At 37.3% G+C, this 21,342-nt stretch overlaps 2 long non-coding RNA genes across 2 annotated transcripts; one reads left to right on the plus strand and one right to left on the minus strand.

Moving 5' to 3' along the window:
- Positions 1–478: 478 nt before the first annotated feature.
- On the plus strand, positions 479–8,046 carry LOC136244475 (uncharacterized). The gene is made up of 3 exons (XR_010695316.1): positions 479–698; positions 6,404–6,500; positions 7,806–8,046. It is a non-coding gene; the product is annotated as an uncharacterized lncRNA (long non-coding RNA).
- Positions 8,047–19,525: 11,479 nt separating this feature from the next.
- LOC136244484 (uncharacterized) lies at positions 19,526–21,324 on the minus strand. The gene is made up of 3 exons (XR_010695340.1): positions 21,036–21,324; positions 19,901–20,275; positions 19,526–19,851 (listed from the first exon to the last, which is right to left on the minus strand). It is a non-coding gene; the product is annotated as an uncharacterized lncRNA (long non-coding RNA).
- Positions 21,325–21,342: the final 18 nt, after the last annotated feature.

Raw genomic sequence — 21,342 nt, forward strand, 5'->3', positions numbered from 1 at the left:
GTTAAAACATCACACTGGCCTCCTTCATTTACATTAGCAGAAATTCGGTCAAACTTGAACGCTCTATTAGAGAGTTTTATTATAGTAATTTTGTGGATTTCAGTTAATTGAAGGTAAACGATCATGTTACAGTAGCTTACTATACCACGATCCATTAGAAGACTATAAAATGCACCATAAGTGGTAATAAATTCATTGGTGGTATGAATCACGTTAAGAAAATCTTCGGCGATAGGTATTTACCACACATGACCACGAATGTCGCCGAAAGCCATATGAATTAACACGTTTAGCATTTCTAAGGATTTAATTAAGCAGACATACCATAATGAACCACGGTCCGTGTATTTTCTCGCCAACCGTAACCCTTATAATCAAAACTTATAGGTAATAGGCGCTTCGCGCGCTGCGCGCGCGAAGCACCTATTATCTATAAGTTTTGATTTTTAGGATTAAGGCAATTGGAATTCACGAATTCCAATTGTAGTATTTTTATTATCTAGAATTTAAATGTTAAACTGTGTTGGTACAAAGTTTAAATTATGATTACAACGCCAACTATCACTGCAGTGAGTTGATTTGTTTGGCAGGTTATATTTTTGCGTGGAGAATACGGAGATGGCGGCCCGCCAATAGCAAACAAACAAGCCGCTGTGATCGTGTTACTTGAGGTTTCTGTTGGCCTTTCTCAAGCCTAGGTAAGTTAATAGTCACAGTAGTAACCTAAGTTAGTTTAATATAAGATGTGTAGCCATTCATATTCCCAAATAACGCCTCCTGGGTCTGTGTAGGAAATCAGTGGACATTTTTACTACATCCTCGCTACCTACAACTTCTGTTGTACTACCTAAGCAGTGCACAGGTGGGAGCTAGGCAGGCATGACCTACACGGCAACTGGCTTATTTGCCTACTCTGTGTGTGTGTGTATTTGCATACGTGCTTACAATGAATATTGTGCAGTTGCTGTTAAGGCCACTCCAATAAATTGTTTTCCTGCCCTCCTCTCAGGCATATTTGCATGCATTGTCAGCTTTTCAAACCATAATACTTACCTGGGCACAACCAGAGTTGGGGGGTAATGTGTTACAAATGTAATGCGTTATGTAATATTATTACTTTTGCAGCAACAAGTAATATAACGCATTACATTACAAAAAGTAACTAGTAATATATGACAGATATTACACCTGGGAATTGTAACGGGTTGCTTCTTTTTAATGACAGCGGCGGATATAGGGGGGTTGCAGTGGTTTCAGCAGAAACACTCTCTGAAAATTTGCGCGCACCCCTACGATTCCTGTGAGTTATAAAATCACCAACAGTTATACATGGTATATCACATTGGGACCTTTGTACTGGCCAAAGTTCATACTTTCTTTTGCCTTTGAAATCACTAAAAATGGCATTACGGCATTGAAGCGTGTTAAGCACCTCTAAAACTGATTATCGTTTTAGTGCTGTTTTGCTTCAAAGCTTTCTGCAAAGGCCTGGATCAACTGTGAAACAATGTTTTGGAGTGATTATTTTATGATTCACTATAGATCTATGTAGCTATTGGCCACTGAGCTATAAGACTGAGTTAACAACCCCAGCTAGACTATAGCTAAGTGCATAGCCATAGATTGTGGCTAAGTGGGATCACAGTTATTGAAAACTTCCTGAACCTGAAACCCCCTCAGATCCGCCACAAGAGCAAAGAGCGATAGAGTATGGAGAGACCAAGATGTTACAACAAGATATGTTTTTGAGGTTGAACTACACCAAGAAATGCGTGTCTCACTCATGTCACCTGTAGTTGTAGGCTGGGAGGTCCGTGTACTTTCGGGCCATTCCAATGTATAATAATCAAAACGGAGCGCTTGGTGCGTGCATTGTGCCAAGTGCTTATTCTTTTCCGTTTTGGTTTTTGTACATTGGAATTGGTGAATTCCAATTGTTGAAATTCCGGCTGTTTGATTGATTTTGCCAGAGGAGTGAATCGACCCTAACTGGATAGAATGAACAATGGGTGCACAATGAAACGTTTAACTGCTGACCTGGTTTGTTGCCACGTCGAGCGAGTTCTTCCCATCAGCAGTAAATATTTAAAATTTTCGTGGATTACTATCGCACGTGACTGTGTAGGCCCTGGCCACCTGGCTCGATTCACTAGGAGCTGAAGTGATCAGCACACACAGGTGAACGGATTGAAAGTAAGTAGCAAAAGTAAACAAGTTGAGATTATTGTTTTAATCTATATATATAAAGCTGAAAAGCCGTCTGTCCATCTACAATTCCGATGGTGTCCAACGATTTTCTCGCCAGCCGATGTACGTATCGAAGCGTTTTTTGTGCCAAACTAAGCGTTCATCATCTAACAATTACCTCGCTTTTAAATGAAGCTTCTAACCGCCATCGTTCATCATTTACAGCATGATTAGTGCAAGGGTGCAGACAAAAATTCTCTCGAATTCTTTCTGTAAACCGCATGCAAACCGCAAGTAAACACATATTCCATTCAACTTAAGCATGCCTTTATAAACAACTTATAGGCTCAAGAAAGCCACAGATCACATTTGGTCAAATCGGTAGAGCGTTTGATTTGCGAGTGTTCAGTCTAGGGCTGGGGGATAGTATGTGCATATTGGAATATCGGGATAGTATCACTAGCGGTATCGCCTATATTGCTTGAAAATTTACTATCGGACAGTAATTAACAAGTAAAATACGGAGAAATATCTGCAAAATACTTTTAAATAGTAACTTTTTGGAACAAGAATCAGTGTAAAAGGCTGTTTAATATCTTATGCAAAATACATGCATGGGTACATCCCTCCTTACAACTCTCTTTGAAGGCAACTAGTAGGAAATAGGTGAATTATCACTATCATTTTACTATCGTCTATCGTGAACAGTGTCTTGATATCGTTCGGATGGTCAAAATTTCACTATCGCTCAGCCCTAGTTCAGTCCCTAGATTGAATCCCGGTGGTAACACGGTCTCTTCTTTTTTCTTTTTACCTGACCTTTTTGGTTACAACTTTTTTTTGCTTCAACAACCTTTTTTGTTACAACTTTGAATTCTGTTTCGGCAACCTTTTTGGTTACACCTTTTTTTTGATACATGTACTGCACATATATGCCATGCCATACCATTATTCTCTCACTGGACACCTGCTTACCATCTCTTTTTTAAAAAGTGTTTTTGTCCTTGCAATCAATGCAGCTTTTTTACTTTACTGAGGAAGGTGTTGAGGTGATGACAAGATATTTAGTACATTATATAGGCTAGCATTAATTGTTTCAGTGCTTTGGCCCATTTTTTGTTTTACTTTATTGTTAGCTAAGTTAAGTAATTGCAGTCTCAATATCCAGTTTGTTAGGTTAGGTAATGCAAAGGATGCAGCACATGTTGCTGTCATACCTTCAATGCTGGCCATTAAAAGTAAGGAATGCACAGGTATCAGTCACAACCTATCACCTTACTTGAATGCATAACATGTGAAACTGCTGCACCATACCAGTGTTGTAGGACAGTGTACACTGATGCTACATGCATTATGTACAAATTCATTTCTTTTTTAGTCAGTAAGTCAAATGTCATGTAGAATCTGAATTGGTATCATTACCTGTATGGCCTGTATGACGCTTACCACTAACATTGTATTAAATTTATTGTTTATACCTTTGTGGTAAACATGATGGGATAATATAAGGCTTAGTTTATAGAGGTAGCTACACCGAGCTCACATTCTTTAAAAGTGACAACACCATACATGCTACATAGTTACATGAAGGCACTAATGTTTAATGCTTGGTTTCCATTGCTTAGTTAATGTGGAGATGGCTCTGCACATTTAGCACATAACACACACGGTATAGCAAGTGCTGCACTGTAAAGCAGGTACTACAACGGTATGTACAAATTCATGTCTTCTGTAGTCAGTATAAGCGTGCATAATAGGACAGGTACTACTAGTGCCATTTGTGCCTGTATTGGTAAACACTATAGGTATACACAATAGATTATATACTACAGTTTGATTCTGAGAATTATTGGTGCAACGTTATTTCTGAATGTGTGCCTTGAAGCATAATTACGTTAAACTAAGTTAAAGTATAGACAAGTGATGTTTTGTACTTTGGTTTCCAATGCTATGTAGGAATTTTTGTCACTAGGTATAGCTACATGATTAAACTTCATGTAAAGTGCATGACATTGTAAGCAGTCCTGCACCGTAGGGCAGGTACCAGTGCTAGTATATATATATATATATAATATATATACTAGACTACTTTTTCTAAATAAAATGCATCATTTGTGTAGTGTATGGTGTAGATCTTGTGTGGCTGGATCACTATACTACCTGTAATGAGATATCCAGTGATATTAGCTTACCAGCTTTTTCTTACAACGTGGGCTAGATTTGTAGTAAGAGGAGCATTTAAATTGATGTAAACTCTCCCATCACTGAGTGTGGCACTCTACAAGGGATCAGACTATCATTTACTTGTCACAGAGGTGTTACTCCAATATGTGCTGTAATCTTTTGTCCAAGAAAAGAGACAGACAAACAAGGGATTTCCAGTTTGGCAAAGGCCAAGCGTCATTTCTAAATTGTTACATGATGCAATTTACAGCTGGATTATACAGTACCTTATTCCCCCAATCATAAATTTATGAGTTTTGATAGGCTCTGTTCACCATGCTACAGTACTACACAATACCCTTGACCCCCGGCCAAATTGTATCATTGTTAGTATTCAATCATTTATACCAGAGATTGGCAATGTGGTGTGACATATTTTCATACGTGTCAGTGATGTCCAGTTGTTGGTGTTGATGTGTTTGTCTGAGCAACAAAGTTCACTCACACTGCTCCAGTACAGTCTACCTGAGGATCATGTGCTGTGGATGTACTGTACGGTTACTCAGGGGCACCAAACACCCCCTCAAACATATGTAGTTTGTTCAGCAGACATGGGGCCAAGTACACGAGTACTTATACTCAAGTACAGATTTTAAAGTACTTGTACTTTACTTAAATACTTTCTTAGTTTCCCCAATGTACTTGTACTTATACTCGAGTACTTTACTAAGTTCTTGTATGTACTTGAGACTTGAGTACTTAAAATACTTCTAAGTACTTGTACAGGGGTGTAAATACTGCTAACATTGTACATAGTTTGTACCCTATCTTGTAGTCATGATTAATGATGTCATAGCATTCTGGCAAACAAAAGCAATGCTGCTGATTAAGTCAGTGCATTTTACAAGTTTAAGAGAGAGAATGTTTGACAAAAATCTGAAAGTACCAACCCCCTAGGCACACTTACATACTACAATACACTGAATACAGTATATATATTGCTATAGCAAAACTTTAATGTATTTGTACTTTGCTTAAGTACTTCCAGCATGTACTTGTACTTAAGTACTCTCTTGATTGCCGCTGGAGTACTTGTACTTGGAAAATTCAAAAGTACTTTACTTAAGTACTCTTAAATGTACTTGACCCCGTGTCTGGTTTGTTGTCACTTCATGGTGTCTGTAACTTTACTACAGGTTTTATAGAGTGCTCTCTCTGGCTGTTTGTACAATAAAATAGTTTGCTTACATGGGTGGAAGTATACCGTGACATATTCTCATGTGTCAGTGATGTCCAGTTGATGCTGTTGTGGTTGCTCAAGCAAAAATGTCTATGTTTAATTTTGGACATTGGAAAAGCAGCCCACCCATGTAAATGCAGGGCCCGAAGTTGTGTTTTGGAAATGATCTGACAAGTCCTACTATTTGGTTGGACATACTCAATAGTACTGTACAAAAATTTCCTAAAAGTGTTCAGGCGTTAGCCAGACTTTGTCAGAAAATGGCAGATGTCTGATCATAATTTCAGGCTCTGTAACTGAGAACCAAATGTTCATGTCTCACAAGCCTTTTAGTACCTGCACCCTCACCTGTTAGACTTCTGCCCTATGAGACACTATCGCTGTCCTAGGAGTATTTGCCAGCATTGGCTATCTCAGGGGATTAAATATAATTTATGCTTTCAAGGTATCAACTAGTGTCAAGGAATGATCTTGTGTGTAGCAACTCTAGGCTTTGCTTTTTATGTGTGGGCTTCCTAGTGTTCGTATCAAGAACAATTTACTCAATCAAACAAAGTGAGATAATTTAGCACTTATCTTTAGCAATACAAGTAAAGCCATGTAATGTGTTGGATAGTGGTAAATACTATGTAATGCATACAATGAAACACTCATTGTGGTACCTTACATGTGTAGTAGGGTCACCGTTCTAAATCAGCATCCCTAAATGTGTCATTTGTGTACGAAGTGACCTGCCTAATAGGAATTTCTTGTCACACCCCCTAGACCCCTACTAAAGCAGTGCTAACATGTTAACACGTATTTCTTATACAGGCTCAGATGTTAGCTGAAGATAACATGCAGAGTTGGATCACATGGGATTGTGAGGACCTGTAGTGGGCTCTACAGATCACAGAGGAACATCACTTTGGTAAGGAATCACTTATTTGGGTACACATGTCTGAAATGGTAACTGTAAATGTACATAAATGTGGTATCTTTTAAACCTTAGCACCCCGTGATCTGATTGTAGCTTCTTTGGGTTGCAGTACATTTAGCCTCCTCGTAGGCTCCTTGTGTAATAGCAATTCCAATTATATCATTTGTAAAATGATTCTTTCTGACACTGTAGTATGTTTTCATTCTTCTACATACCATACCCACACACGCACACGCACTTGAACCACTTGCCCACCAGCTATATTTATAGGGATATTGCTGATCCCAATTGCCCATGTCTCATGCTACGAGTGATATTCAGGTGAGATTTTGGGTGCCACATCTTCACTCAGCAGTCATATTTAGTACAGCCTCTTGTAGGGTGCCAGTCCTGACCTCCAATAGAATTTGCAGATGCTAAATCATAGCACCTGAGTAGTGTGCAGGTGACCCAGTCAACTAGGTAGGAGGCATACATAACTGTGTGCTGTATTTATTTGTATAGACGCCTTTACTTTTAGCAAGAGTAAATAATGGGGTCCGTGTATTTTCTCGCCAATCAATATCATGAACCACAATAGTGGGTTCATAATAGGGATCGCCCATGTTTTTTGCAGAAACTCTAATAGAACGCACACCTAAAAACCACCTTGGAAAGCATCCTCCAACTCAAAACCACCCTCTGGTGGTTAATTGCAATTAGTATTGGTCCACTAGTAAGTATCAAGTAAAAAGGAAACAGTATGTGTATTTGGGACTAAACTGAAATTTGCCGTTTTGTTCATATTATTATTATTATTCTTACTAGGACCGCATCACATACAACCAAGTACATACACCAACGTTGCAACCTACCCATTGGGCAAGTATAAACAGTGCCATAGGAAGCACTCAGAGCAGTGTGTGTGTACCAGTGGAAATGATACATATGTATACGTACACAGGCAAGGGAGTTTAGCTGGCATCAGAAAACCACAATACTAAAAGCTATGCAATGGCATCTATTGTCTGTGGGTGGCTATATTTGCAATGTGTAGTTTATTCAGTCCCTTCTGGTGCCATTTACTGGCATAGACCATTTAAATTTCTGTCCTTTTGTATATAGGTCACAATTTTAAATTATTGCCATAACTTATTTCCCTTTAAGGGCATTACTTTTCTGTGTTAAATTAGACAGCATCTTTCAGAGTTTTATTTTACATGCCTATGTACAGTAGCATGTGGTATTGGTTGTAGATTAATTATACATCTGTTATGTGAACAAGCACTCACTACTACTTATGTCTCATTAATGCAGGGCTACCGTCTCACCATAACCATGACAATTGACTGGATTATGCTGGACCCATTTCCCCATTTCCAGGACATTTGACACATGTACAATGCATACACTTAGAAATTTTAAGGTGATTCCAAAATTACTCCATTAAGTGTTTCTACATGTATTTATGATCTATTTACTTACAATATATGTTCATATTAGTAACTAAATGTATCTGTACGTCACAACTATAACAAAACATATTAAAAATTTATTAGTGAGCCTTAAATAGATTAAGAGACTGTACAAAATGAAACAAGAGTCCATAAAGGTATGTATACATTATCACAACTAAAGAGAAAGAATTAGTGCAAGAATGGATCCCAGGGAGTGGCTCAAAGAGCTCTATGGAACCCCCTTTGGCAGATGCCTGTCTGAGAACTGCTGACAAATTTTTCTTCAATAAAACTGTAATCAGCTTATCAGTCAAAGAAACACTTATTACAGGGCTTTGTATCACAGAAACATCTTTACCTTCGTTTACAGCAATAATACTTCAAATATCACTTAAAATGGCTCCTTCTGTTATAAGCTCCTCTTAAAATAATTACCGTATTTATTATTAGGCTTCAGTGTATTTCTAAGGGCCTAATGGTAAGATTTACAGTGAAAGATTGATGGAGATCTAGTCTATCATTAGAACTTCCCTTTTAGAAGTCTGGATCCAGTGTTGTGAGTCACAGCGTAGGCGGTGGAGATGGGGGCCATCGTCCCCCACTTTTATGGCACACTGTTTACAAGAAGATCGAGATACTCTAATAGAACAGTCAGAATCTGGATACTCTAATGTAGTCACAGTATTCAGAGAAGTAGTGTAGCAAACTACTTAGCTACGTATGTGTAGTTATAAATAAGGAGATATAATTAATGGAGAGCAGCTATTGTCAGCAGACTGTGATCTTTTTGTTTGTTTTTTTTTGGTTTTCGACTTACAGCTGGCCTGGCCCCTTCACTCTTTGGTCTGCTCCACTGCCCCTGAGTCACAACAAATGTTCAGAAACATAAAATAATAGGTTAACTTTGCTAAAACCAAACACTTGTCTCTGATGATATTGGGCAGCTCACTCAGCACTGCAACATATACAACACGTGTAAATGTTATGCAGTACTATATTACATGATGTTGTGTAACATGTATACAACATTATGCAATATAAGCCCGCTGAGGATGAAAGCGCTACATCAATGAAGAACCTTCACTGGTACAGTAAGATAAAAGGCAACACAATAGTGCACGCATTGTATGTTTACAATATACCAAAGGTTTCTTAAGTGAAATTGAAACATTTTTGTGAAAGTATGGCTGTAGCTGTACCCAATTTTCTGTTGTACTTGATTGAACGCATCAGACATGCAGTAGAAAACTATATTTAAACATTCTGTAGCAACTTGACCAAAACGTTTTTGGTTGATCTCAAGGCATTTTGGGCTTGATTTTACCCAACCAATGCTGTCATGCTATTGTCAGGAAAAATTGAGGCAGGTTTTTGGGTGATATTATATTGTGGGCCATGCCCACACATTCATTGTCCAATACTATCACACTGTATGATATGGTTATTCTATTAGGTATGTTTTTAATTTAACAATTGTTTTTGGGTTTGTAAATAGTAAATTAATTGGCATAATATTATGGTGAATGCTTAGTATTTAGGCAGATAATTTTATGCTTTGTTAGAATCTTTTGTGATAAACCGGAAGTATAGCACATAGGAGGCAGAAGGGTGCTACAGTTGGGGGTGCCCAAAATTTATGGTGGTAGTAGTAATTCTAGGGGGGTCTAGGGGCCTGCCCCCCCCCAGGAAATTTTTGAAATTAGGTGTCAAGAGATTGAATCTGGAGGTATTTTCGGTGGTTTTAGCTGTCAATCAAATACTAGTACTTTTTAATAAATGCTTGATTGTTGTACAGTGGAACCTGTGTTACGGTCACCTGAATTAAGCGGTCAACGTTTCAATTAATGCACAATTATCACACTTCTTGCCTTTCAATGAATGCTATACAAACTACCAGGCTTCATTGCTTAAACGTATTCAATAGCTATAACCAACATTCATAACAAACTCACCTTGCCCTTTCTGTATAAAGACTGTATAGCGGTTGGCGCGAGCCTCTTACTAATAATTACTCATTTATAACGTCATAGTCACTAAAATGCTGCTGACCACCTTATGCAGGTTTTCTCTATAACAGCCACCTGTTTATAAAGGCCAGATGTATCTGGTCCCAAGGTGACCGTTATAGACAGGTTCCACTGTATTAGGGTGACTGCTCTATTAGAGTATTTCGATCGTGATTGACAAGTTTCTGGAAGTTCATGTGACTATTGCACAATACAGCTTTGAGTTGGGGGTGCTGGAGCACCCCCTTCCGCTGCCTATGTAGCAGAACAAACACTGTGACATTAGCTTACAATTGAACAATACAAGAATTACCATGTGTACTAGATCAACCCTCCTTTTCCGCCCTTCACTTTCAATTTAGAATGTGTTATAATATATAGCTGTATGTGGTGCAAGGTGCAAACAGACAATGTTCAGAGAACCTATGCATAATATTTATATGTTTAGGACAATCAACATGGTTACTATGAAATAAATTTGTAACAATCAAGACAAATACTCTAATAGAGCAGTCAATAACTGCATGTAATAAATAGTGTTAGACGACAAAATTAAATCAACACCGGCCTGATCTATATACCCCATGCCAATATTATAAAAATCTGAGTGTACAATAATTGAATTTTCTCCCTTGCTGCTTACATATTCATTTGGGATGTATTAGTGATGCACCGATTAATCAGTAAATAATCAGAAATCGGTTTATCGGCCACATTTCAGCAATATCGGTATCGGTAATTATTAGTAGATTTAGCCGATTAATTTTACTGACTCTGATGGTATTGTTTTCATAAAAATAAGACAAAAATGAAGTTTAAAAGTGGCAAAATATGTGTGAAATTTTGGTAAACATAAACATCGGATCGGTTATCAGTATCAACCATTATATGATTTTCAATATCGGCTAATCAGATAATCAGCAAAATCTCTTATCAGTGCATCACTAGGATGTATAATATAGCCATTTCCTTGTCAGTTCCTGGATTGACCAGAGCATAAGTTGGTCAATCGGTGTTTTAGGTGTGGAAAATGTAAAGGGTAGTTGTAAAATGTGACCTGCTGAGTAAAAACCTGTTGTTTTGCAAAAATAATTTCAATTTACTATAAAACTGTATCAAAAAATGCGTGCCACATTAATGTATGCACACTTTTTTTATTTCTTCAATAAATCAACAAAATCTGTACACCATTGATATAGCCTGTTCATAAAGAGTAAGAAAATCTTTATTTTGTGTTTGTACAGTGAATGCTGCATGAGTTATAGGCACTTATTCATGGTGTGGTAGAAATTTTAAGTGTGACGTACTTTTTGTTGAAATGGCTATCATATTTTGTTCACGCAGTTGGATTTAGGGACATATACTTAATGGATTTGACAGTTCATGATGAATGAATTAAGTCAAGTCTCATCTTCCTAGCCTGTTTCAGTCACGAGGTACGACTGATTTATTAAACGCTTGCAATTTATTAACCATATTGTTACTGTACAAATCGAGATTCTTGCTGTTCCAACTGTCAAATTCCATAATCTCCAAAGGTTATCTATCATAAGAGATTGAAAATTTGGTACAGTGGAGCCTCAGTTAACTGAAGCCCTTGGGACCAGGGGTGGTCCATAACTCTGAAAAGTCCATATCTCTGAAACTGTGTATAAATAACCATAAAGAAAAATTTTGAAACATATCGGTATTTTCAAATGCCCTAATAGAACAGTCACTACTCTAATAGAGCAGTCATTTCTGTAGTTTGGTTAACTGAGAATCCAAATAAGTGGGGTCCAGATAACTAAGGTTCCACCATAGTCCACTCCTTTCTTACTATAGAAGATGAGTAAAAAATTGGAAATAGGAATAGGGATCACTGAAAAAAGCCATAAAACAAGAAGGGATCGCTGGGGTGGTAATGTAAACCACAAATCCCTATTTTGACTCTCTGTCATAAACCTTTACTTACATGCTCTGTCATTTTGAAACGAGGGATTTGTGGTTTACATTACCACCCCAGCGATCCCTTCTTGTTTGGTGGCTTTTTTCAGCGATCCCTATTCCTATTTTAAAATTTTCAATTTTTTATTCATCTAGTTTGTGTACTTTTTATTAATCCATTACTGGATTATGGTTGGTAATAAAAACGAAAAACTGAAAAGACTGACCGAAAAGACTGTTGTGAATATTGTAATTTTGCATTCTGCATAGTAACACCGTCAACATGTAACTGATCAAATTGTAATCTGCATACAGAATGAGTGTCTCCTGATATGAGGTAGAATTCACATTACCGGTGCCTTTAATAGCTGTCAAATTCAATGCAAGGATTGTTGTTATACACTTGACTGCATTATTAGAGTATTTACATGACTGCTCTATTAGAGTATTTAATCCGGATAACCCGCCCACATACAATAATTAGGGAGCGAAAAAGCCACCTTGCAACAAAGTCTTCAGGACAGATTAAGCTTCCTGGATTAAGCTTCCAAGCTTATATCATACTGTGAATATAAGCTTGTCAATATATTGAATAACATCATTTTCAGTATCGCCCAAGACTATTCTACACTGAGGGTTACATTAGATGCATATAGTAGGTTAATTGTAAACAGTTGTACAAATACAGTAAAAGCTTGACTATCCAAACGGTATACATGACTGCTCTATTAGAATATTTTGTCATTAGGTGAATGTTCTATTAGAGTAAGTGTATATTCTATTAGAATAGTTGAATAGAACTCTGTATAAAAATGAATGGGCTTCATTTATCTGAACAAATTCTTTTATCGAAACACTTTTATGATCGAACTGTTACACAGGTGTTCGGATAATGGAGGTCCTACTGTATAATGCTTTGTAAAACCGTAAGCATTGGTATCATACAGTATGGTAAAAGTGTTTATTAGGGATCATGCAGTTTTGGAATTCTTGTCCAAAAATATCACCTTAAAATCACCCTCAAATTTTCTTCATAACAGCTTGGCAGTATTGGTATACCCAAGCCCAAAAATGCCTTCAGAGTGTCCCCCAAAGCCTTCCAACAAGTTTCTATGTGATTTACCTATTTTATTCTGACTAACTAACTGATGCCTTCAATAAGGCTATGGGCTTGTTTTTATTTGCTGTTCGACGTTGCTTTGTCCCGAGAAGTGCCTTTTCACCAAATGCAGTACGTACAAGCATGTATCATGGACTCACCTTTGTCCTCCTTTGTGTTCCAGTTCTTTTTGCTGACAACGCAAGGTGTTGATTCATGATAGCGTGATACGGCTTCCTTCTGATCGTGTCATGCTTTTCGCCTGCATTTTCCATAGCAACTGGATTCATTGCAGAGAAGCTTCTTGTACTGTACATGTTCTTCGTTTGTAATGCTGTGTAATGAACGGAGCATAGCTACAAATGAAGTGTAATGGCCACCTCACTTTTCAGTGTGTAATTGATTATTGGGGCACGCGTTCAGATGTAAAATTATTATTTTTATGAAATGCCTGGTGCCATTCTTTCTTTTAATGCGGTACATGTGGATTCAGTGTTGGGAGTAACGCATTACATAAGTAACGCGTTACATAATATTATTACTTTTGTGGTAACTAAGTAATATAACGAAATACACTATAAAAACAGGTAATATAACTCAAGTTACTTTACTTACAAATGTAACGCGTTACCTAAGTAATATAGTTACTGTAACGAGTCTAATATTACTTATTATTATTACTACAAGTAACGAAGTTACTAATCTCGTTAGTTATCCTCTGAGTAATGCCTAGCCACAACAAAGTAATGAAGCCTACTGAATGAAGCTTATTCACCAGCTTCTTACTTATAACCAAGATTTGCACATTGTCCAACAGCACAATCGTGTTATGTGATAAAGTGGTAGTTTCACACGTGACAGCTTAAGGCTGTGGACACAAAGTAATATAATATGTAATATTAATATAGTTACTTTATTTTATGGGTAATATGTAACTGAAACTAAATAGTTCAGTTGCAAATAATATGTAATATGTAACTAGTTACTTTTACAAAGTAACTTGTCCAACACTATGGATTCAATAGTCATAATTGTGTTATCAAAAAGTAAACAAACAAGTAAAAGGAAAATTTTGGAATTTAAAGCTGGGTTAGGGATCAAAGAACAAAAAAGCAGGGAAACAAGGGAACAGCTAAAAAGTTGTGAAACAAGCTAGGGAGGTTGCCTATACCTGTAGATATATCTTATAGACTGAAGAGTAGGGATTAGATGTCCACTAGTATATCTGCAGTTATAGGCAACCTCCCTTGTTTCACGACTTTTTAGCTGCTCCCTTGTTTCACGACTTTTTAGCTGCTCCCTTGTTTCCCTGCTTTTTTGTTCCTTGATGCCAGATTAAAATTCCAAACTTTTTTTTTCCACTTGTGCAAAATGAATGGAGTAAAGGCCAGGCCTAGGGCTGTGATAGCACTGCTGCACAGCAGGCATAATAAAACAATTTGAGATCAGATAGATCATGTGTTGTTGGCTAAATTTATTCACTATCCAAGAAAGCTAAACTATAGGGTCAAAAACATAGCACTAAAAACTGTTGAATAAACAATAAGTTCCAGACCAGGCAATTAACAGCGTTAGTTCTCGTCAAAACTTTACACAAATTCCCCCTTTGGGATCTGTGTGCCTCTTAAATGGGATTTATACTCATGAAAGCATTTGTTTGAGTCAGCTGGATTAAAAGTGCCTCAAAATTAAATATTGTGATGGCTATTTTTCAACAATTGTTTTCAACAGTCCACTATTTGGCTAAATTACTTCCACATCCAATCTCATGACAAGTGATTTTTTTTATCTCACAGTTGCAATTTTTCAAATATTTCTTTTTACACCCAGATTTTTTTGGCAATTATTGACATCCTTGGGGGGTATGCATGCCCCTATGTTAGAGCATATGTGACCCGCTGAGCGAAAACATGACTAGTTTGCATTTTTGTCAAGATAACCAATGGGCTGTCAAAGTTTCAGCCTTATCTGGTGAAAAGTTGTACAAGGGTGCATAACTCACATATTCCATGCTGTGAGAACACAAAACAGATATTTTTCTTACTCTCAGTGAATCCAGTGGTATATATTTTATTGATTTGACTGAGCTTAGTTTCAGTACATACTGTAGCAATAAACATGCATATTGCATAAAATTTTATGTATGACTTGGCTAATAGGTCATTTAGCAGTGGCAGTGGCTGGCGGGAGTGATAATTATAACATTCGGTTTGTCATGGTGTATTTATTTTATCCACACAAAAAAAACCCACAGCACTTTGCTAGGCACATGTTTACATACTTATTATATATAGCTATATAAACAGTGGCCAAGTGGTATACATTATTGGCTTTCTTTAAAGAGGCAGAATATATATAGCTATATGACAGATGTATACACTGATCTATAATACTACACTACATCAAGCAACAGTCTACTACCTAGTCTTGCTGTTGTGCAACTTTATTGATCAAGGTAGATAGATGAGTATACAATTCTCTTGTTCGCTGTTGTAACTCCTTTAGGGCTTTCAGAAGTTCGTGATGCTCATCGAGTGGGCTGCCTTCCCGCGTTATCAGAATTATTCAGAGTGTCTTCCTCGCGTACACTGCTAGGTTTTGGTCGTTTCCCAGCTCCTGGCCATATCACTGCATGTCTAGGTACATAAAGAGTGGATAGTGCTGCCGAAGTAGCCGGTCCCTCAATCACGCCATGCGGGTTCGAGGATTCCTCAACGATTAAGGTTCCATAAGGAATATCCTCTTGAAGCTCAAAAAATCCATCTTCTTTGGGAAAATAAACTGCATTGTTGTAGTCAGGAGCCCTAAGCCACACAGACGTGTTATTCTGAATCTACACAAATAAATGACAAGACAGTAGCTAACATGGTTCAGCGAAATCAACAAATGCACTTACGGGCATTTCAAATAGTCTTCGTAGATTTTTGACATGTACCTGGCTAGGTAATAATTTGTAGGTTTGCAAACCTACCTTACGCACAGATATCATATGTCTGTTCGAATCTCTATCATGGTTTGCCATGTTAATTAATCAAATTAGTAGGTTGGTCACGCATCATCTCGTGATTTCAAAGAATGTGTTGAACTCAGAAGGGAGATCGCTCTAATGTTAGCAATTACCGTCCTATTAGTTTGACCTCGCCTATTTGTAGAATCTTGGAATCCATCATTAAAGACAACATCCAAGATCATTTGATGACTAATAATGTGATACTTCCTCATCAGCATGGCTTTACTCCGCCTGGAAGATCCTGTTCAACTCAACTGTTATTGGCCATGAACGATTGGACCAAAGCGCTTGACGATGGCCATTCTGTATCTTGTATTTTGATTATGCTAATTAAGGCACTGTTTGATTCCGTCCCACACAACCATTTAATTTCCAAGTTGCAAGTGTGTGGCATATCTGGCAAGCTGCTAGCGTGGGTGAAGAATTTTCTTGTGGGAAGGAAGCAGAAAGTTGTACTGAACAGTCATGCATCAGATTGGTCAAGTGTCAGTAGTGGAGTGCCTCAAGGCTCTGTTTTGGGCCCTATTTTGTTTAATATATATGTCAGTGACATGCCCTTAATAGTTAGCTAATAGTCCCATTTTTCAATTTGCAGATGACATGAAGATGTTCAGGACTGTGGACGACTTTTGCCAACTTCAACAAGATATAAATTTGCTTTTTGCATGGTCTACGAAATGGCAACTGAAGTTCAACATTAGTAAGTGTAATTGGTTACACTTAGGTAAACCACGGATTTGGTGAATATGTAATTGATGGCACTACTATTACATCTTGTGATGTTGTAAGGGACTTGGGAATAATGATTGACAATCAGTTAAAGCTTCACAATCATATGCATACCACCACAGTTGCCAAGAAAGCTAGCAGACTACTAGCAGTTATTCACAAGACTTTTCAGAATTTCGACCATGCTACATTCATCAACTTGTATAAATCATATATCCGCCCAGTGCTAGAGTATGGTAACATCATCTGGGGACCGCAATACATTCTAGATCAAGAACAAATAGAGAAGAAGATACAGAGAAGTGCCACAAAATTGGTCCAGGATCTTCAAAACTGCACATATAATGATCGCCTCACTGCTCTAAACTTGCCATCACTTAAATACCGCAGACTGCACGGTGATATGATAATGTTCTATCAGCTATTACACAGCCATTTCAGTCTAGATATATCAGATTAATTTTGTTTACTTCTGCAACTTCATCAACAACTAGGGGTCACAATTACAAGTTATTTAAACCTCAAGCAACATCAAGAGTGAGATCTACTTTAATTTTTTCACTGTACGAGCCATCAATGACTGGAGCAGTTTACCCAAGCACATAGTTAATGCACCCACACTTAGTGATTTTAAAAATTTTCTCAACAGTGGCTGGTCTACTTTATTGTATAATTATTAATTAGTTAACTATTACTGTATTATAAGTTTTTGCTATGTAGTTGCAAATTTGTTAAATTCTTTTTGTACAGATCAGGCTTTACAGGCTCCTCGAGCCTCCTTCACCTGTAACACAAATACTAATACTCATCCAACTATTTTATTTATTTTTTAAACCATCAATAGAGATGAAATGTTAAAATTAATACATAAAATTCCTCGGTCACCATGTGACCAAAAAGACCTAAATCCAAGTAGGCATGACAAGGATAAATACAAAACAGAGAATATAATAGAGTTTAATTAGTCCAAGTAGGGATGCTCCGAGCAAAGAATCTTCTCTGGGACGCAGTGATAGCAATTGCTGCTGCGCTATCAAGTGTCGCTTTTGAATGGAAAAAACTTTGATTTAAAATTTGCTCCATTACTGTAATGGTCTCCTTAAAGTAGTACATGATTAGGCCACTCCAAACGAGACTGTAGTTTCCCGTCCTCCTCCCGCATCATGTCTGAGCACCCGCATTGCATGTCATTATTTTTCCAAAACCACTTTCTGGAAACTACTCATGGAGCCTTTTATTTTGCATTGCTAAAAGCACAATTAAACCTAAAATGAACAGTTCTGGTGGTTTCTAGCCTGAATAGAAGCCATTTTCATGACCTTGTAATCCTAGCGAGATCGAGATACTCTATTAGAGCAGTTGCACCTTTAATTAATGAATAACGATAATAAGCCTCCTGCCCACACCAAATGACGAAAACATCAGGACGGGAAACTACAGTCTCATTTGGAGTGGCCTTAGTTACAAACTAAATGTTAATTAAGTAGCTAGTAAAGATTTAATTATCAACATTATCAGTTTCCACAAGGTGATCTGGTAGGTGATTCCATAATCGGATTGCTCTTGGAAAAAATGAATGCATGAAAGAATCAATTCTTGAGGATAAGTGTAGGTATTTCTTGTTGCTACTACAGGTGATAATGGGAACTTTATGATCACAAGGGATAATCTACATAGCTACCTTTTTAATAAGTTTATGAAACATTGCCAAAATTGAATAATCTCTTTGTCTCTCCAATGTTTGCCAATCAAGTTGATTTAGCATACATGTAACACTGGAATATCAAGAATAATCGTTAAATACAAATCTGGCAACCTTCCTTTGAATCGTTTCAATTTAGTGAATGTTAGTGTGTAAGTGGGGTGACCAGATTACACACTAACATTCACAGAACACTACCAGCACATTCACAGATGGGGCAGATGTATATTTAATTTTAACACCCTGTGTGCACTGACCAAAGTTTCATTGAAACAATGCCTAGGCAGAGGTAGCTCGATCAATAATTCCTGAAATACGTGCAAACCAGGACTGAAATTGTTAATTAATCCAAGATACTTAGCAGATTGTACTCTCTGTATCACATAATCATTCAACCTGTAATGACATACAAAAGGGGAGGATTTGTTAGTAAGTATGAGATGCTCACACTTAGTTAAATTGAAAGGGATTTGCCAAATGGTGGACCAGTGAGCTAACTTGTTCAAATCATTTTGCAGTGCATGAACATTGACACCAAAGCTTCATAATATTGTAAAAGATGGGTTGTATATCCAATCCCAGCGGCCTTACAAACCTCCTCAGTACAATGCACTGCTTTCCTATCTGCTAAATAAGCCTAACACCTAAAACAATGTTTGGTTGCGTCACAGGTTTATGTTGCATGACCAACTTTATCTGGTCCTATATACTTTGATACTGTATCCAGTACTTTTTGAAGAATGAGCAATCACATGTACATTGTGCTTGCAAAACTTACAATGGTGTTTTATGAATGCAAACACTAAAAATGAAACGTTTCAGCCAATTTATTCATTGCAAAATGCATTTTAGCATATGATTGCCCTGAAGGGAACACTTCTGTACCATGCATATTACATGTATAGTCACATGTGTCTGAGGTATTGTAATTGTGTTTTGAACATCTTAATGCTAACTTTGTCACCTAATTGTAGCTACAGTGTATAAATGGAACCTAATAACTACCTGTTGCTCTAAAAGGGACACATATACAATTTCTCAATTTATACAGTTGAGCTATATAGCTAGTATACACTATAAATCCAACTGCTTGCAATTTAAATTTTGCTAGTTTATTTGATTTTTTTGATTTTTTTATTAAACTCCTCTGTTTGGAATAGCTGATCTTCCACAGAGGAGTGTATGTACAAAAACAGTATACAAAGAACAACCACATACATCTAAAAGTCAAGTACAAAAACTTTAACATATATAAACAAAAATACATACAGAACAAGCATTACTGTAGAAATCAGTTGAGAGACTAAAGCTCTGGCACAAATGGGATTCAGTAGAAACGTTCCACTGCATGATGCCTTTGAAATTAGAAAGTTGCTGTTGTATGTGGCTCTTTTGGTGTATGCCTAGATGGCAGGGATCAAGTCACCACTGGGTCTGGGGTTTCAATCATAAGTCTAATAGAACACACATAGATCCTCCGAACCTGTCCTATCCCTGCATGAGTCAGTTTTTGAGTTTTTTACATCTGAAACGGTAGTATGAGGGTGTTCCAAAGTCCACCTTGACTGTGATACAAAAAAGTAAAACCAGCATCATACAATACTACCTCATACATACACATGGTGGCAACTAGGCCTACTTGCAACATGTACTTAGCCCAACATTTTTCAACTCGTAGGATGGCGAGGATAACAAAACACTCTCCATCTGAGTGGTTTTCATGCCAAGTCATGCATCCCAAACATGCATGTGAGCATTAATCTATCTCCACAATCTATTTCAGCCTCAACATCATTATAATCATTGCCCAGTTGTAACCCAGCTACATCTGAAATGTATTCCGAATGGCCTTTTTGACCTGAGGTGTGAAAGTGTTACATGGTAATAGTGGAATGGAAACCAGATATGGAAAAGGTCAAATCTTTCATATCATGGGCAAAATCGTTGTTTAGTGGCCACCTCTCAAAGACCACCTCTGTACAAAGGCCACATCCTAAAGATGGGTAAGGCATAATTAAGACCTCATTGCTGACCACCTCATTACAAAGACTACCTCTGTACACAGATTGCATGTAATAATGATCATGAATTTTTCAAGGTTCCAGACACATACTCTTCACGATTAATACGAACACCCCTATTATTGTGCCCAGGTCTTAAGGTGTACTTCACAGTGGCAGATACAGGGGGTTGCAATGATTTTGACTGAAACCCTCTTGAAATGGTGCATGCATCCCAACAATGTTGGTGATAAATCACAAGAGATGGTAATAAATCACCAAGAGGTTTAAATAATAGTTATACGGGCACAATGTGGAGTCTATGAAATTTATAAACCCGAAGGCGCCGGGCTGTATCGCACGAGCGAAGCGAGGGCGCTACTAAGATTGACTACCCCACTACTACTAAGAAGTCTAAGAAAACTGCATTCTGATTCATTTTAGCTAACTAATTCAGCTATTTAGTTTGTAAAAGAATATAATAAAAATCCATCTCCTGCACTGCTGTTTTGAGTATTTGATAAATAACAGTTGTACGGGAACAATGGGGAGTCTATGAAATTTATAAGCCTGAAGGTCCAAATCTGTAGATACTAAGGGCCTGAGGATATTACTTACCTTGTCCATGGCTGTTTCTGCTGTAGATTTGGCAAAAGCAGCTGGTTTTCTCTCAATAATACTAGCACCATGGAAACTATGCATGTTCACATGACAAAATAAATACCCTTATTACATCATTGTACATTAATAATGATTCATTGTAAAATTAATTTTGATCAATGAAGTGACACCATATAATGGTAAGCGTAGCCATGCACAGACCATAGTAAAAAGATAAAGCCTATAATTAATTAATCTACAGTGTATATATATTGGCATCTTCACACACTAAGGAATGTCACTCCTGGCTAAGAATACCAATCCC

Source organism: Dysidea avara, chromosome 14 (assembly GCF_963678975.1).
Source record: "Dysidea avara chromosome 14, odDysAvar1.4, whole genome shotgun sequence".
NCBI classification, from domain to species: domain Eukaryota; kingdom Metazoa; phylum Porifera; class Demospongiae; order Dictyoceratida; family Dysideidae; genus Dysidea; species Dysidea avara.